This window comes from Pristiophorus japonicus, chromosome 13 (assembly GCF_044704955.1).
Source record: "Pristiophorus japonicus isolate sPriJap1 chromosome 13, sPriJap1.hap1, whole genome shotgun sequence".
In the NCBI taxonomy this organism is placed as follows: domain Eukaryota; kingdom Metazoa; phylum Chordata; class Chondrichthyes; family Pristiophoridae; genus Pristiophorus; species Pristiophorus japonicus.
The window spans coordinates 10,135,292-10,141,291 of record NC_091989.1 but is presented as its reverse complement, the minus strand read 5'-3'; positions in this window follow the sequence as shown (position 1 = coordinate 10,141,291).

Sequence of the window (6,000 nt, the reverse complement as noted above, 5' to 3'; positions counted from 1 at the left end):
ATCTGGTCATGATCACATTGCTGTGTGTGGGAGCTTGCTGTGCGCAAATTGGCTGCCGCGTTTCCCACATCAAAAACAGTGACTACACTCCAAAAAAAAAGTACTTCATTGGCTGTAACACGCTTTGTGATGTCCGGTGGTCGTGAAAGACGCTATATAAATGCAAGTCTTTCTTTCTTAAACCTCCTCTGTACCCGTTCCAAGGCCTTCAACATCCTTCCTTAAGTGTCGTGCCAGAATTGTACACAGCACTCCAGCTGAGGCCTAACCAGGGATTTTATACTCAATGCCTCGATTTACAAAGCCAAGTATCCCATATGTTTGCTTAACCACCTTATCAACTTGCTCTGCCACTTTCAAAGGTTTGTGAATATGCAGCCCCAGGTCCTTCCGCTCGTGCACCCCACTCAAAATAGCACCATTTAGATTATACGGCCTCTCCATGTTGTTTCTCCCAAAGTGCATCACTTCACACTTATCCACATAGTAAATCTTGGCTATAGTAAAACTGTGCTTCAGTGAATTAAATATAGTAAAACTATTTAATGTTAGCCCTGATATTTCTCATCCTTGTTTTCCCTCCATGGCCTCACCCCTCCCTATCTCTATAATCTCCTCCAGCCCCACAAACCATCCCCCCCCCCCTTCCAGATGTGTGCACTCCTCTAATTCTGCCCTCTTGAGCATCCCTGATTATAATCGTTTAACCATTGTGTCTTCAGTTTCCCAGGCCCCAAGCTCTGGAACTCCTTCCCTAAACCTCACCGCTTCTCTACCTCTCTTTCCTCCTTTAAGACGATCCTTAAAACCTACCTCTTTGACCAACCTGCCCTAATAGCTCCTTATGTGGCTTGGTGTCAAATTGTTTGTCTTATAACACTGCTGTGAAGCGCCTTGGGATGTTTTACTACGTTAAAGGCACTATATAAATACAAGTTGTTGTTGTTGATACCGCGAAACATTCTTTACTGAGAGATCAGTTTTAATGAAACGATGTATGCAGCATCCTGATATAATGGAATTCTGCTCAGTGATTTCAAATAGAGCAAAACTGTTTATAATGGAGCCCAATACGTGGAAACTCTTTATAGTGAATTCAGCGACAGTAAAATCTCTTTATTTTGACGTTGGTCCATTCTCTTGATTCACTCAGCGTGTAAATGAATGGAAAGGGATTCCTGTGACATTGGAATTATTTCACACTGATGGTACAGGCACTGAGCACCCATATTCCTTGTTTACTTCATAAAGAGCAGTTAGACATGCCTCAAAGATAAATAAAAACCATCGCCTCTGGCCATAAAGTATTTGGTCAGTGTGCAATGACTAAATCTCTTAAAAATGTTAATTCCTGCAAAGCCTACTTATGACTCATGTTTGACATACTCTCTCTGCGTCTCTGGTCACATTAGCAGCTCTTTGTTCATTCTTTCATGAAATTTCCTTTCTTTCTCGAAGTTCTTTTCCCGTAAATTCTCCGAAATTGTGAAATTTCCTGAAATGGTCCATTTGCTTGGCAAAAATGTAATTGTGCCTCCAAGTTCTTTTTTTCTTTAACTGCCTTCATTAACTGATTGTGTTGTCTCCCGAGAAGTTGCTTGAGCTCTGTGCTGTGCATCTCTGATCAGATTGTCTTGTACTTCACAAGCAATTCAACCAGTTGGCTTCGGGTGTAGAAACACGGAATGGCCTCCTTCTGTGCTGTACAGTTCTATGATTCTATGATTCTATACCCACATTTACCGGTGGTATTATTTTAGTGAACTCAGTAAAATAATATGCTTTAATATCAAAATAATTTTGATGACAAATTCGAAAAGTGTATAAATATACACTGTATAAATATATAATCTACTTACATCACAGTGCTTAAAATTATGTGAACAATTATTTGACACAAGGGACACAGTCTAAGGATAAGGTGTAAGCCATTTAGGACCGAGATGAGGAGAAACTTCTTCACTCAGAGAGTTGTTAACCTGTGGAATTCCCTACCACAGAGAGTTGTTGAGGCCAGTTCATTGGATATATTCAAGAGGACGTTAGATGTGGCCCTTATGGCTAAAGGGATCAAAGGGTATGGAGAGAAAGCAGGAAAGGGGTACTGAAGTGAATGATCAGCCATGATCTTATTGAATGGTGGTGCAGGCTCGAAGAGCCGAATGGCCTACTCCTGCACCTATTTTCTATGTTTCTATGTTTCTATGTTGACCTGTCAGCTAATTTACTTGAGAAATGCATAATTATTGTTTGGTGATGTCCATTAGAGTGAAGTTGTGTCTAGTGTTAGCCATGGCTCAGTTGGTGACATTCTTGCTTCAGAGTCATGAAGGTTGTGGGTTCAGGTCCCACTCCAGAGACTTGAGCACAAAAATCTAGGCTGACCGAGGGAGTGCTGCCCTGTCAGAAGTGCCGTCTTTTGGATGAGACTAAACCAAGGCCCCGTTTGCTTTCTCAGGTGGACATAAAAGATCCTATGGAACTATTTCGAAGAAGAGCAGGGGAGTGATCCCCGATGTCCTAAGCAATATTTATCCTTCAACTAACATCACTAAAACAGATTATCTGGTCATTATCACATTGCTGTTTGTGGGAGCTTGCTGTGCACAAATTGGCTGCTGTGTTTCCTAAATTACAACAGTGATTACACTTCAAAAGTACTTCATTGGCTGTAAAGCGCTTTGGGGTGTCCGGTGGCTGTGAAAGGCGCTATATAAATGCAAGTCTGTTTTCTTTCTTTAACTTCACCCACCCACCTTGGCTCCATACTCTTTCATACCCCAGTCTAGCAACAATCCATTGATCTCCGATGTAAAATTATTAAATGAGCTAGCATCGACTGCTTTTTGAGGTAGGAAGTTCCATTCTACCACCCTATGCATGAAGACATATTTTCTAACTTCTCTCCTGAATGCTTTGGCGTTGATTTTAAGGTTATGTCCCCTTGTCCTAGACTTCCCCACCAGTGGAAAGGTTTCTCTCTATTTACCCTATCAATGCCTTTCAAAATGCTAAAACCCTCAATCAAAGCACCCCCTTAACCTTTTATATTCCAGGTAATACATGCCTAGCTAATGTAATCTCTCCTCATAATTGAACTCTTGGAATCGTGGTAATATTCTGGTGAATCTGCACTGCACTCCTTCCAAGCCTGATCAGTAGGCTATGTGGAGAGCTTGTTGATGTCTTTACTCAATAGGTTTGCACACATATATTCTAGCAGGGGTTTATTTAGATTGCTAATAGGAGTGGAAACATTGGCTTCATTTTCTTTTCTCCTTAGCAACATAGGAGCAGGAGGAGGCCATTCAGCCCATCAAGCCTGTTCCATTCAATGAGATTAGCTGAAAACTTCGAGCAAATGATCAATAATCACACTCATTTTCCTTCTCCATCTTTGCCTTCCATTGTGTTCAATCTAAGGACCCGAGATTTGTGGACATACCATCGCATACCGCCCAAAATCGTGAAATTGATCGAAAAATACTGACATACTGCCCACATACCACCCGGTGGAAAATTCATCAGCGACATACCCACCGAGCGGTATGCATACTGTCCGCCCCTGCACACCGCCGACATACCACCCAAAATTGCCAAATTGATCACTTACCACCGACATACCGCCAACCCTGCAGACCGCCCTGGAAAAAGTGGTTTTAAGTCGATCTTCAGTCGGCGGTACACATCTACACCTGTGAATTTTTTTTAATGTCATCCCCCCAGTCTCCCATCCCCCAGTCTCTTCCCCCCCGCCCCACATTAATCTCCCCCTCTCCACCCCCAAGTAGCGATCTTAACCCAAATAGCAACCCCCCCTGCCCCCCCCCCCCCTTACCTGCACATCGCTTTCAGGCCGGCAGTCTCTGTGGATTCTTGTCGGTGCCTCTCGGGCGGGGGGTGGGGGGGGGGGGGGCGGAGCTTTGCAGCAGCATGCGCATGCGCAGAACTCGGGACCCAAAGATTCCCGAGCATAAAGGACTCACCCCGTGCACACCGCCGGCTGCACTCCGCTTGGCATACCGCCGAGAAAAAACTGATGAAAATCGCGCACACTCCGCCCCAGCGGTACCCGGCGGTAAGAAACGACATACCACCGGCATACCACCGAGAAATGGGCGGACGACCAATTTTGGCCCCTTAGTGATTTCCTATCTCACGGTGTATTATCTTGTATTTGTGTGCACTGAAAGCTACCCATACCTCCCTAGCTGATTCTTCCATATCTTTTTGAATGTCACTTATTGCCCTTACATTCATCAGAAAAATTCAGCAATACACATAGGCCTGGCACATCTGTGTTGTACGCTAATTTTATGATGAATGTTTTCTCTAAAATAAGAAGTTATTTTACCGCAGCGATGTTATTTTTGATTAAATAACACTCCAGGGTAAAAAAGAAACAATCTACATTTTTCTTGTAATTAACTTTACTCTGATTTCATCTTTTTTTAATGAAAGGGAAATGGAAAGGATTGATACAACTGGGATGTAGCACAAACAGAAAGAGAGATTAAATAAGCACCGAAAATTGGACAGCCTATTTATGCACCGAACCAAACAAGTGTCTGACTCCAGTAACTGAGCAGAAACACCTGCAGAACAATGGTCATCATTTTCCCTTTAGTTACAGATCAAACCTCTTCAATTTCTCTGTAAATTGTTTGATTTCAAAGGTGAAACTTACTGATCTACGTTTCGAACTCTTAACAGTCCTAAATTGACAAGAGAATAACTTGAGCCATCTACCCTCCCGACATTACACAAAGTGACTGCACATAGGAACAGGAGGCCATTCAGCCCCTCGAGCCTGTTCCGCCATTCAATGAGATCATGGCTGATCTGTGACCTAACTCCATCTACCCGCCATTGGCCCATGCCTCTTAATACCTTAGGTTAACAAAAAGCTATCAATCTCCAATTAAAAAAATTAACATCTGATCCAGCATCAACTGGATGAGTGCGGCTCCAACAACACTCAAGAAGCTCGACACCAGCCAGGACAAAGCAGCACACTTGATTGGCATCCCATCCACTATCTTCAACATTCTCTCCCTCCACCACCGGCGCACCGTGGCTGCAGTGTGTACCATCTACAAGATGCACTGCAGCAACTTGCCAAGGCTTCTTCGGCAGCACCTCCCAAACCCACGACCTCCACCACCGAGAAGTACAAGGGCAGCAGGCGCATCGGAACACCACCATCTCCATGTTCCCCACCAAGTCACACACCATCCTGACTTGGAAGTATATCACCGTTCTTTCATTGCCACTGGATCAAAATCCTGGAACCCCTCCCTAACAGCACTGTGGGAGTATCTTCACCACACGGACTGCAGCGGTTCAAGAAGGCGGCTCACCACCACCACCTTCTCGCGGGCAATTAGGGATGGGCAATAAATGCTGGCCTTGCTAGCGACGCCCACATCCCGTGAACGAGTAAAAAAAAACTTGCCGTTTGCGGAAGAGAGTTCCGAACTTCTACCACCCTTTGCACTTCGAAAGTACTTCATTGACTGAAGTGCCTTAGGATGTCCTGGCGTTATGAAAAGCACTATACGAATGCAAATTTGTTCTTTCTTTCGTGTTCAGACCTGCACCAATACTGACTGAAAATCATCAGGTGCAATTCTTCCCTTGAATCAGATTCCCCAAAGCTGAGGGAATGGAGGGAGTATGTTTTACCACGTGTATTCTCCCTGCTGTTCAGGTTGCTTGGTCTTCTTGACCTTAGGAACAAATCTCTCTCTTGTCCAGAAGAGCTGTTGTTGTTTTCTCAGACTCACCTTGATGAGGATGTTGAGTCTGCTGTACCAGGCGCCTGGGAATTAAGCCAGGACTGCCCCTCAGACTTTGCTGGTGCTGCTCATAGCTGTCCAATTTGTTTTCTTTGCTCTTCAGTAGCTTATTTCCCATAAACAGAAACACAAAGAGCATATTCTGTTACTACTAAGCCCAAAGTATAAACCAGGCAACTCTGTACAGAACAAGCCCTTGAGC